Source organism: Anomaloglossus baeobatrachus, unplaced genomic scaffold (assembly GCF_048569485.1).
Source record: "Anomaloglossus baeobatrachus isolate aAnoBae1 unplaced genomic scaffold, aAnoBae1.hap1 Scaffold_153, whole genome shotgun sequence".
Lineage (NCBI taxonomy): Eukaryota > Metazoa > Chordata > Amphibia > Anura > Aromobatidae > Anomaloglossus > Anomaloglossus baeobatrachus.
In genome coordinates this window covers 102971-115267 of record NW_027441923.1, presented here as the reverse complement: position 1 = coordinate 115267, position 12297 = coordinate 102971, and the positions used below count along the sequence as shown (strand labels likewise).

The 12297-nt window shown below is 54.5% G+C and overlaps 1 non-coding gene across 1 annotated transcript; it reads left to right on the top strand.

The window, feature by feature from the left end:
- The first annotated feature begins 11717 nt into the window (after positions 1 to 11717).
- Positions 11718 to 11916, top strand: LOC142260643 (U2 spliceosomal RNA). Its single transcript, XR_012728677.1, has one exon. It is a non-coding gene; the product is annotated as a U2 spliceosomal RNA (small nuclear RNA).
- The last annotated feature ends 381 nt before the right edge of the window (positions 11917 to 12297 follow it).

Below are 12297 nucleotides of genomic sequence, written 5' to 3'. Positions count from 1 at the left end.
CCTCCGCCGTTTCTGGGTGATTCTGAGAGTGAAAGCCGGTACCCTTCTCTTAGTGTCTCTTTCTTCTGCTGTCTTCCTTAGCCTTGCCTTTGTTATGATGGACCTGGCTTGGCCTACACTACAGCCTCCAGGCTGGGGGGTCACCTGTCGGCTGATTACCCCTTTTCTGGAAGTCTGCTATGGGTTCTAGCCCTGGGAGTCTACAACCTTCCCTGGGCCTCGGTTTTTACTGTTTGGAGATTGTCTTTGCACTCCTCCAGTCTCTAGGGACCGTCCCCTGTCGCAGCTTGATCACTCCACCGATGTTAATGTGGAACAGGCCACCGCAGCCTACAACTACCCGTGGCGCCTCTAGGCCCTCTCCTTGGTACCTCTAGGACTGCTCGTGGTACCTCTAGGACTACCCGTGGCCCTGCGACTCCTTCTGTCTCCTACGTGGTGTCACCTGGACCTCTGGGTCCCAGGATCTTCACCAGGAAGTGTCTCCTTCTGTTTCTCTGCTCCTGTCTGACTTGGAGCTTTCTTTCCTTCTTTCTTGTCTTTCTTTTCTCCTCCTTGCCTGCCTCCAGCAGGCCTCCTCCTCCCTCCTTTCTCTCGTTCTTCTTCTCCAACTACATGCTCACTCTCTCACTCCCTGAGGTAGACTGAAACTAACTTGACCTTCCTTTCTCTATCTGCTCTCTGGTGGCTCCTCCCACCTCCCCAGTTGCTAAGCTACCACCCTATGGGAGCAGGGATGGGTCTTACGGCCCCTCTCAGCATGCAGCATGGGAGGGTTTTCTGCCACTATCCCTGGTCCCAGTGTGTTCCTAGCAATGGGTGTAGTGTGGATTTACCAGGGGACCGGAGTTCACTCTCTTCCTCTCTCAGAATGGGGCATCACACCGCTGGATGGGGTGCAATGACCTGTGGCGACGGAAGCCTCAGGGGCACCACACACACTGGGAAATTTGCTTTTCTTAAGAAAAATCTGCACCCTTTTGTTAGAATTTCGCACCAGAGTCAAAAACGTACCCGGCACCCGCATGCGTTTTTTCCGCGAGTTGAAATTCTGCAGCAAAACGTATAGGAAAAAAAATGCAGTGAGCGCACAGCATTTTGATTTTCCCATAGATTTTGCTGGGGAAGGACTGCAGAAAGGTTATGAACAAAAGCTGCACTTTTTTTGCAGCAAAATCTGCGGCAAATCCGCGCCAAATAACCGCAGTGTGCGCACAGAGCTTTAAGGTTGTGATGGGTTCACTATGACTGGTGGCATTGTCCTATGGTTACAGTTCAGTACAGTGTCTGGACAGGAGCACCGTGCAGCAGTGTCAGTGAACTGTGTCAGTGCAGGAGCACCGTGCAGCAGCGTCAGTGTACAGTGTCAGTGCAGGAGCACCGTGCAGCAGCGTCAGTGTACAGTATTAGTGCAGGAGCACCGTGCAGCAGTGTCAGTGTACAGTGTCAGGGCAGGAGCACCGTGCAGCAGTGTAAGTGTACAGTGTCAGGCCAGGAGCACCGTGCAGCAGTGTCAGTGTAGTGTCAGGGCAAGAGCACCGTGCAGCACTGTAAGTGTACAGTTTCAGGGCAAGAGCACCATGCAGCAGTGTAAGTGTACAGTGTCAGTGCAGGAGCACCGTGCAGCAGTGTCAGTGTACAGTGTCAGGGCAGGAGCACCGTGCAGCAGGCGTCAGTGTACAGTGTCAGGACAGGAGCACCGTGCAGCAGTGTCAGTGTAGTGTCAGCGCAGGAGCACCGTGCAGCAGTGCTAGTGTATAGTGTCAGGGCAGGAGCACCGTGCAGCAGTGTCAGTGTACAGTGTCAGGGCAGGAGCACCTGACACTGCCTGGTGCGCCAGGTGCTGATGCCGACCCTGTTCAGAAGTTAGAATCAGTTCAAAGGTGGTAACTAGCCCCTCCTGAGCTGTATGTGCCCCTCCTTAGCTGTATGGGCCACTTAGAACTGAATGTCCCCTCATGAGCTGTATGTGCCCCCTAGAGCTGTGTATGCCTCCCTGAGCTCTATGGGCCCCCCATAGCTATATGTGCCCCCCACTAAGCTGTCTGAGCTCCCAGAGCTGTATCCCACCCACCCCAGTAATGTGTTTGCCCTCCAGAGCTGTATGCCCCCAGTAATGTATATGCCCCACAGTAACGTGTATGACCCCAGTGCTGTCTGTGCCTTGGTTATATCTCACTGCTACAAAATATATATTTATATATATTGAGGCTTTGACTTCATCATTATTTATAATCATTTAGCCATCGGATTTTGCACATTATATTTGCCTGCTGCTATTTTCCCACTGAGTTGCCGCTTTGCTGCTATATTTATGTTGGGTGCTATATTTATCACCAAAGCCAGAACTCACTGGAGGCAACGCAAGAAGAACTCGTATTGGAGAAAGATTTTATTAAATTACCATCAGCAAAAGTATAAACCACATTTAAAAGACAAAAACAGATAAGCTGCCGGGCATCGCCTCTTCTTCTGAGCTTCTTGGAGGACAGGTTGCTCCTCTTTCGGCAGCCATGCTTGTTCTCTGAAGTCCAGGAGGCTCCTGAGGGTTGGTCTTCCCGGTCTGCAGCTCCTCTTGATTTGCTGAGAGATCAGAATGCCTTGGAGATATGCCGCCTTCAGTTAAGGAAAGAAAGAGAGGGAAAAAAATGTGATTTACTAACAAGAAAGCTAAAAATCGTATATGAAGTATCATGTAACCCTGCAAGCTGCACAAAAAGCACAATAACCTAAGTGTTGTAGTGTGTCGCCCTGGACAAGCCAGGGGCCACAGAGCACAACACCTACACACCAAACACTCCCTGCAGGCACATCAAGGTGAGACACAAAACCCTTGTTGCCTTCCTCCAGGGGCTGATGTCCACACCAGGGGGTGGAGCCAGGTGGTTGGTCTCCGCCCACCGAGGAGTTCACAGTCCTGGAGGCGGGAAAGACAGGCAGTCTAGTTTGGAGGAAGAAGTGGAAGGAGGTGAAGTAGAGAGATAGAGTTTGGAGAGGAAAGAGTTCAGTTTTGACAGTGAAAGTGGAAAGAGTAAAGTGACAGCTAAAGAGCCTGAAGTTGGTCCGGGTGTGTGGCCCGGACAGAACAGCAAGGTTGGCAGACGGTGGTGACCGTCTGCAGGAGTGGCCTATCGGAGTTTGCCGTAAGGACCGTGGACGGGCGGTGGCCCGGTGGTACCGGACCGGTACACAAGGAGAAGCTAGCACCATTGGCAGGGGCTTTTCGGACCCCGGCAAGGCTAGGAGTCGCCGTGAAGTTGCCGAATCCGTTAGTGAAGGGGACCTCCGGGTTTCCAAACAGACAAGTCCCGACAGAAGGCAACCGTCCAACCGTGAAGGGGAGACACCGCCACCGCCAAGGGCAACCGTTTCCCAGGGCCAGCGCCTACGGGCAAAAGGGGCTCCTCCGGCCCACATCCAGGTCGAGGAGCGGGTTACCGGTGGGAACCCATCGGAATCAACATAGAACATAGGTGCAGGGAGAGACAGTCATCACTAACCTGCAGGGAACAACAACACCGCAGCCGTCCGAGGGACCCGTCCATCCAGCCGCTTGTTTTACCATGAACTGTGTCATCATCATTGGGCTGAGTGAGTACCTCTGTGCCGTGCGGCACAGCGCTGCCCCTGCGACCCTGCACCTCACCAGGCCCCGCAACCCGCCTGCCATCCACTCCTACCCCATCACCGGGCCCCGGGACAACCAACCCCCTACCCACGGAGGGGAGAAATAACAACAAAGCTGCTCCCTGTCTCCGCTCCCGGGATCCCCGTCCAGAGCAGCGGTGGTGTCCACACAATCACCACAACCGTGGGTGGCGTCACGGACAATATCCCCAAAACCAAACCACCCCTTTTCACTCACGGGCGAGGAGCGCCGCTCGAGTCCCCGGGATCCGGCCCATCGCTCGAGCCACCGAGCAGCAGCAGCCGCATGGGAAATGTGAGTCACACTGCTGAGAAGTTGTGGACGGTTAGCTCTGGAGACCAAGTTTCATCAATGGTTGTCTCCACTCAACCAGCAGCCAGGGAAGGCCGGGTGTGACAATGATGCAAACATGGGTGCGGCCCTTCGCCGTGACAATGTGACACACGTGCCTTGTGTGGCTCACGTGTTGAACCTGGTTGTCCAGCAATTTTTAAAGCACTATCCTGGCCTACATGGCCTTCTGCAAAGGGCACGGTGTAACGCCTTCCTTAATCCACACACTCAGATGGGCTGTAAAGGATAGGCTAGAGGGAAGCCACTCACGAGTTGGTCGCTGTGGGTTTACGATGGGTAAATGTGTGGATCTTGCCCCCCTCATCCTTTTGTATAACCAGATCTAAAAAGGTGATAGAATTCTGATCACAGGTATGGGTAAATCTCAGGCCTAGGGAGTTGTTATTGAGGCCCTTGACAAATTTTTCAAAATCAAAAATAGACCCTGTCCAAAGGATGAGGATGTCATCAATGTATCGGACCCACAGTCCGATACATTGATGAGATTCCTCATCCTCCCCCCCAAAAACTACTGTTTCTTCCCACCAGCCCAGGTACAGATTGGCGTAACTGGGGGCACAAGGGCTCCCCATTGCTGTACCCCTGAGCTAGTGGAAGTACTTAGTATTCCTCAATACAGGGGAGTGGTGCTGTCCTTCTTCTTTAACAGGACCAACGGAGCTGCCCAGAGGCTACAACTGTCAGGGATAACCCCAGCCTCCTTCATGTTGCTCAACATGTCCTTGGTACACTGGTAATGTGCAGGTAGTATTGGCTTATATCTCTCTTTGATGGGTGGGTGTGCACTTGTGGGGATGTAGTGTTTGACCCCTTTTATTCTCCAAAAGTCTAGCGGATGTTTGCTGAAGACTTGCTCGTATTCTTGCACTACCCTGTAGACCCCCTTCTTGTGATGTGAAGGTGTGGACTCTCATGGGCACTCTTCCCTTCCGTATTAATGAATAAAACTATGATGTAAATAGCATATAGATACCCTACAAATGCAGATAAAGGTAGGTTATGGGAAAAGGGGGAAGAGAGAAACAAGAAAATAGTGTAATAAAGTATACCTTCCGGGTGGGAGAGGAAATGGCAGCACAGCCAGTGGACGTGAAGCAAGGGGAGCCTGCAACTAAAGAGTTGAGAGCGTTATCACATGGTGACTGAGCCTGATTGTAACTGGAGCATAGAGGTGCCGATCCTGTCTTACCTGCTGTTAGGGCCAGATGGACGGGTAGACCCTGGAGGTGGATCCACTGGGCCGAACTCCCGGATGAGGGAAAGGAGTCCGGTAGCCGGAGAACTTTAGGTAGCAGGGCAGTCCGTGCACTGGGAGAAAATGGAGAAGTCCCTGGGACCACGAGGTCACTGATGGTGGTCCGGGTGACGGAGCTCAGGTTCGGAAGCCGTGATGGTGTCAGGCAGGGTCCGGAACCGTTGGAGCGAGATGACGGGTCACCGCAGGGATCCGAGATGGTACGGACTGTCAGGATGGCAGATGGGCAGCGTTCGGGGTTCGAGGTATCGCAGGACCGGATGGCGATGCAGGATCGGCTCTAGAAGACAGAGAGGTAAGTATCTCACAGAGTACAAGGAGACCTGACTCCTAGCTTGGGAAAACACGAAGAACAGGCCCCGCTCCCTTGGACATTAACCCCCTATATACCCTGTACCTGTGTGCATCATTTCCTGTTAGTGGACACTGGCCCTTTAAGAAAGGGTCAGTGACCGCGCGCGCGCCCTAATGCGCATGCGCGCGGCCCGGGTGCCAGAAGCCAGGGAAGGAAGCTGAGAGGAGGACGCAGGGGAGCCGGCCAGGACCTGGGAAGCCGTCGGGCGCCGGGAGCGGAGACCAGGGGGCCTGGGAAGGACGGGCACCGGAGGCTGGAGAGCGGGGAGCGTGGCAGGTGAGCCGGGGAGCGGAGCTGAGGACCCGGGGAGCGGAGCAGAGGACCCGGGGAGGGGAGGCGAGGACCCGGGGAGCGTGACAGTACCCCCCCCCCCCACGTCCCCCTCCCCGCAACCGGGACATGAAGGCACGGATCAGAGGAGTGCACACGTTCTCCCTGGGCTCCCAGGACCTATCCTCAGGACCATACCCCTCCCAGTCCACCAGGAAGAACTGCCGACCACGTACGGTCTTCATGGCCACGATATCTCTTACCGCATAGATGTCGTCCTCAGCAATAGGAGGAGGAGCCGGGCTGGCGGCAGCGGAGAAGGGACCAAGGACAACCGGCTTGAGCAGAGAGACGCGGAAGGAGTTGGGTATTCTCATTGTGGCCGGGAGCTGCAGTTTGTAGGAGACCTCATTGATCTTGCCGAGGACTTTAAACGGCCCGATGTAGCGAGGTCCCAGCTTGTAGGATGGTATCTTCAGTCGGATGTACTTGGAAGCAAGCCAGACGAGATCTCCCGGAGAGAAACACGGAGGATCTAGGCGTCTCTTGTCCGCGTGTCTCTTCATCCGCAGGGTTGCCCGTGCAAGGGACGCCTTAACTGAGTCCCAAATGGTAGTAAAGTCACGGGCTACAGTATCAGCAGCAGGGATGTCCGAGGACGAGGATACAGGCAATGGGACAGACGGCTGAAGTCCGTAGACGACATGGAAGGGAGAACTGGAGGAGGACTCACTGACTTGGTGATTATGGGAGAATTCTGCCCAAGGAAGAAGCGTGGACCAATCGTCATGATGGGCGTTCACGTAGTGAAGTAAGAAAGAGGTCAATATCTGATTGACCCGTTCCACTTGGCCGTTCGACTGAGGGTGGTAGGCCGAAGAGAAGTCCAGGGTCACTCCCAGATGTTTGCAGAGAGCCCTCCAGAAGCGGGAGGTGAACTGAGTTCCTCTGTCGGACACTATGTGTGATGGAAAGCCATGCAAGCGGAAGATGTGCTGTATATAGGCGTCCGCGAGTTCCTGAGCAGAGGGCAGTCCAGCCATAGGAACGAAATGGGCCATTTTAGAGAACCGATCCACCACGACCCATATGACTGTGTGTCCGGAGGACAAAGGCAAGTCCGTAATAAAGTCCATCGCTATGTATTGCCAGGGAACTGAGGGTATGGGCAGAGGCAGAAGACGGCCGTATGGCAGGTGTTTGGGTGTCTTGTTCCTGGCACAGGAGGAGCAGGCAGAGACAAAAGAGGCGACGTCCGTGCGCAGGGATGGCCACCAGTAATGACGTACAATAGCGCTCCATGTTTTCTTCTGACCTGCATGACCGGCTGTTTTCGAGGCATGGCCCCAGTGTAACACTTTTTGCCTGTCAGTCTCAGAGACATAAGTCTTCCCAGGTGGTATCTGGGCCAGGGTGACAGGAGCCACCGGGATAATCTTACTTGGACAGATGTCTCTTCCTCCTGTTCCACGGGCACGAAAGACCTAGACAAGGCATCAGCGCGTACATTCTTGTTCGCGGGTCGGAAATGAAGCTGGAAGTCGAACCGGGCAAAGAACAAGGACCACCTGGCTTGCCGTGGGTTCAGTCGCTGAGCAGTCCGCAGGTATTCCAGGTTTTTGTGGTCCGTGTAAACAATGACAGGGTACACTGCTCCTTCCAGAAGATAGCGCCATTCCTCCAGAGCCAGTTTGACCGCCAATAGCTCTCGGTCACCGATGGTGTAATTGCGTTCAGGCGCGGAGAAGCTCTTGGAGAAGAAACCGCACGTCACCATCTTCCCGGAGGAGGACTTCTGCATGAGCACTGCTCCGGCTCCCGAGGAGGAGGCATCCACCTCCAAGGTGAATTGGCGGTTTAACTCTGGACGGTGGAGTACAGGAGAGGAGGCAAAGGCTCGCTTTAGAGCGCCAAACGCGGCGTCGGCCGCAGGTGACCAGTCCTTTGGATTAGCCCCCTTCTTGGTCAAGGCGGAGAGAGGAGCAGTCAGAGCCGAGAAGTGAGGAATGAACTGGCGGTAATAGTTAGCGAATCCCAGAAAGCGTTGGATTGCCTTCAGTCCAGAAGGAGGAGGCCAGTTGAGAATGGAGGAGACCTTCTTGGGATCCATCTGCAGTCCGGTTTCGGTGATGAGGTACCCCAGGAAGGGGAGAGAAGACTGTTCGAAGACGCACTTCTCGTACTTGGCGTACAGACGATTCTCTCTCAGTCTTTGTAGAACCAGTTGCACGTTCTCTCGGTGGGTCTGGAGGTCCGGAGAGAAGACAAGGATGTCATCCAGATATACCACCACACAGACGTAGAGGAGGTCCCGAAACACATCGTTCACTAATTCTTGGAAGACTGCTGGTGCGTTGCACAGGCCGAAGGGCATCACGCAGTATTCATAGTGCCCATCGCGAGTGTTGAACGCGGTCTTCCATTCATCCCCTGAGCGGATACGGACCACGTTGTAGGCACCCCGAAGATCCAACTTGGTGAACACACGAGCTCCTCTGAGTCGATCAAACAATTCGGGGATGAGCGGCAGGGGGTACTTGTTTTTCACGGTGATTAGGTTCAATCCCCGGTAGTCTATACATGGGCGTAGGTCACCCTCTTTCTTCTTTACGAAGAAGAAGCCTGCTCCAGCAGGAGAGGAGGATCTCCGGATGAATCCCTTAGCCAGGCTCTCTGTGATGTACGTAGACATGGCCCTTGTTTCGGCTGGAGACAGTGGATATATCCGTCCTCGAGGTGGTGTAGTTCCCGGGAGCAGGTCAATGGCACAATCGTAAGGACGATGTGGCGGAAGTACTTCGGACTCCTTCTTATCAAAGACGTCCACGAAGGACCAATAGGCTGAGGGCAGTCCCGGTAGGGACTCGGGAACCGGAGGTCGCCGGATAGGTTGTATGGTCTTCAGACACCTCTCATGGCAAGAAGACCCCCATCGAGTGATATCGCCAGTGCCCCAGCTGACTGAAGGCTCGTGTGTCCGCAACCAGGGAAGACCCAGCAGGATTTGATGTGACATATGTGGGAGGACGTAGAGAGCGATGTTCTCGGTGTGCAGAGCACCGATACGCAGTTCAAGCGGCTTGGTGATCCAGGAGATGGTGTCAGAGAGGGGTCTCCCATCCACAGAGGCAATCACAAGAGGTTTGGCGAGTGGAGTAACAGGCACCTGATACTTGTCCACCGTGGCCTGCTGGATGAAATTGCCTGCTGCCCCAGAATCGAGGTACGCCTCAGCCGTAAACCGCGTCTCTCCCGTTGTCACTTGCACAGTCCATGTAACTGGGTCTGAGAGAGTCCCAGCACCTAGGGTGGCCTCTCCTACCAACCCTAGGCTTTGGAGTTTCCCGGCCTCTCTGGACAGGCGCGTAGCAGGTGTGTGCCCTCTCCGCAATAAAAGCAGAGACCCTTGGCGAGCCGCTCTGCTCGACGTTGCACACGGTCGATCTGCATGGGCTCATGGACGGAGACACCAGAGGCCGTTGACTGGAGTACGGCGGGCTTCTGTGGAGGAGAGGAATGCCGTACCGGACGTCTCTCACGGGACACCTATTTGGACCGCTCCTGAAAGCGTATGTCCACTCGAGTCGCTAGGGTAATCAGGGCGTCCAGGGTGGACGGTACGTCACGTCCAGCCAGCTCATCTTTGATTCGACCCGATAGTCCTTCCCAGAAGGCGGCGGTTAGGGCCTCGTTATTCCACCCGAGTTCTGAAGCCAAGGTGCGGAAACGGATGGCGTATTGACCCACCGTCAGTGTTCCCTGACGTAACCGGAGAAGAGATGACGCAGACTCGGAGGCGCGTCCGGGTTCGTCAAAGGTGCTGCGAAAGGCCTGCAGAAACTCCTGGAGGTTCTTGGTCATAGGTTCCTCCTTCTCCCACAAGGGGTTGATCCACGCCAGTGCCTCGCCCTCTAGGTGAGACATGATGAAGGCGTCCTTGGCTTGGTCGGAGGCAAACAGATGTGGCAGCTGCGTGAAATGGAGGGAGCATTGGTTTATAAACCCCCTGCAGGTCTTGGGATCTCCGGCGTACCGGGGTGGTGAGGCCAAACGCAGTCTGGAAGCATCCGAAGAGGCAGCCACGGGAGCGGGGGTCGTGGCTTGACTAGTGGAGGCCCGGGTCGCTGCAGATGTGACCGAGGCTTGTAGCGTGTTCAAGCGGGCGTCCACGGAGGTCATAAAATTCAGCATGCGGGTCTGGACTTCACGCTGGCGTTGGAGTTCCTCCTGCAAGGCCGCTAGTGCTTCGGCGGGATCCATGGCCTGTTCTTACTGTTAGGGCCAGTTGGACGGGTAGACCCTGGAGGTGGATCCACTGGGCCGAACTCCCGGATGAGGGAAAGGAGTCCGGTAGCCAGAGCACTTTAGGTAGAAGGGCAGTCCGTGCACTGGGAGAAAATGGAGAAGTCCCTGGGACCACGAGGTCACTGATGGTGGTCCGGGTGACGGAGCTCAGGTTCGGAAGCCGTGATGGTGTCAGGCAGGGTCCGGAACCGTTGGAGCGAGATGACGGGTCACCGCAGGGATCCAAGATGGTACGGACTGTCAGGATGGCAGATGGGCAGCGTTCGGGGTTCGAGGTATCGCAGGACCGGATGGCGATGCAGGATCGGCTCTAGAAGACAGAGAGGTAAGTATCTCACAGAGTACAAGGAGACCTGACTCCTAGCTTGGGAAAACACGAAGAACAGGCCCCGCTCCCTTGGACATTAACCCCCTATATACCCTGTACCTGTGTGCATCATTTCCTGTTAGTGGACACTGGCCCTTTAAGAAAGGGTCAGTGACCGCGCGCGCGCCCTAATGCGCATGCGCGCGGCCCGGGTGCCAGAAGCCAGGGAAGGAAGCTGAGAGGAGGACGCAGGGGAGCCGGCCAGGACCTGGGAAGCCGTCGGGCGCCGGGAGCGGAGACCAGGGGGCCTGGGAAGGACGGGCACCGGAGGCTGGAGAGCGGGGAGCGTGGCAGGTGAGCCGGGGAGCGGAGCTGAGGACCCGGGGAGCGGAGCAGAGGACCCGGGGAGGGGAGGCGAGGACCCGGGGAGCGTGACACCTGCGTTGGTGTAGAAGTGGGTGTCCTGTGGTGGAGTCAGCTGTGTGCAGTGGTGGCCGTTGGTTCTTTTATGTGCGACCGTAGTAATAGCTGCGCCCACTTCCTGTATGGGAGTGGAATGCAGTGAGGCTAATGGAATGCACGCCTGCGCATTTGTGTTTAACGTCGCGCATGTGCAGAACGGAGAAAAGGCTGCGCTCACTTCCTAATGAAAGGGAGTGAGACGCAGCTGGGAAGGGAAGGGAAAAGATTAGGGTTTGGGGATGATGAAAGGGCTTTCTACGGGTAAGGATGGCAAAGGGTTGCAGTGACGGAAAGTCAGGCAGCCTGTCCTGTCCTGTCCTGTCCGTCCGTCTTTTTGTATCATGAATTGGAAAGACTGCAAGGGAGAGGGGAGGTGCTTGTGCCCAAAAGGAGGAGTTATTTAGATTCATTGCAGTGGGCGGCGGCTGCAAAAAGCACCATTCTTCTTGTTTTTGCTCTGCAAAACAGCCTTTTCAAGGGTTGGCTTGGGTGACAAAATGTCTTCTGTAGGCGTGGGTTTGTCTCCCTCTCCCTAAGATGTGTCCGGTATAGGCCAGGGTGCCACTCAAGGCTGTAACCAATTCGGGTTATAGCTTCTCGGCCTTTTGGCTAAGATCAAGTGTAGTTTCGGAGGACGCTACTTTGGTCGGTACTGGAAGGTGCCTGGGATTGCACGACTGCCGGTCTTGGGGGAGTGTGTGCGCCTTCTGATGACACATAGCCCTCTTGGGCCTGGATGGTTCCCAGGCAACGGGAGGCGATCACCTTTGTTATTTTGAAGTCCTACTGATAAACAGAAAAAAAAAAAAATCTGTTCTTAGTTTAATATCTGATACGTCCCCTATCTGGGGACCATATATTAAATGGATTTTTAGAACAAGGAGATGGAAAAAATCTTGCTCTGTCCACTCCACGCATTGACCTGGTATTGTAGTACCTCCAGGACCGGTGCACCCCTTCTTTACCCAGTTTCCAAAAGCAGAACTCAATTCACCTGATTAAAATGAACCCAATTAGTGAATTGAAAGAAAGCAAACAACTTTATTTGCACCTTAATTTAGCCAATTCACTTTTCACACTTTCACCCTTTTTTTTATCTTTCACGCCTTTTACTTGCTTTATTCATCCAAAAGCTGCGCCAATTAGCAAACTCATCTCCACTCAACTTGACGAACTCTGCTATGTCCTGTGCAGTATCTTGTTCTCAGTCTTATCTAGATCATTTGCAATTGAATAGAATAGATCCCTTTTGGACACATTAAGGCCCCGTCACACTAAGCAACATCGCTAGCAACATCGCTGCTAACGAACAACTTTTGTGACGTTGCTAGCGATGTTGC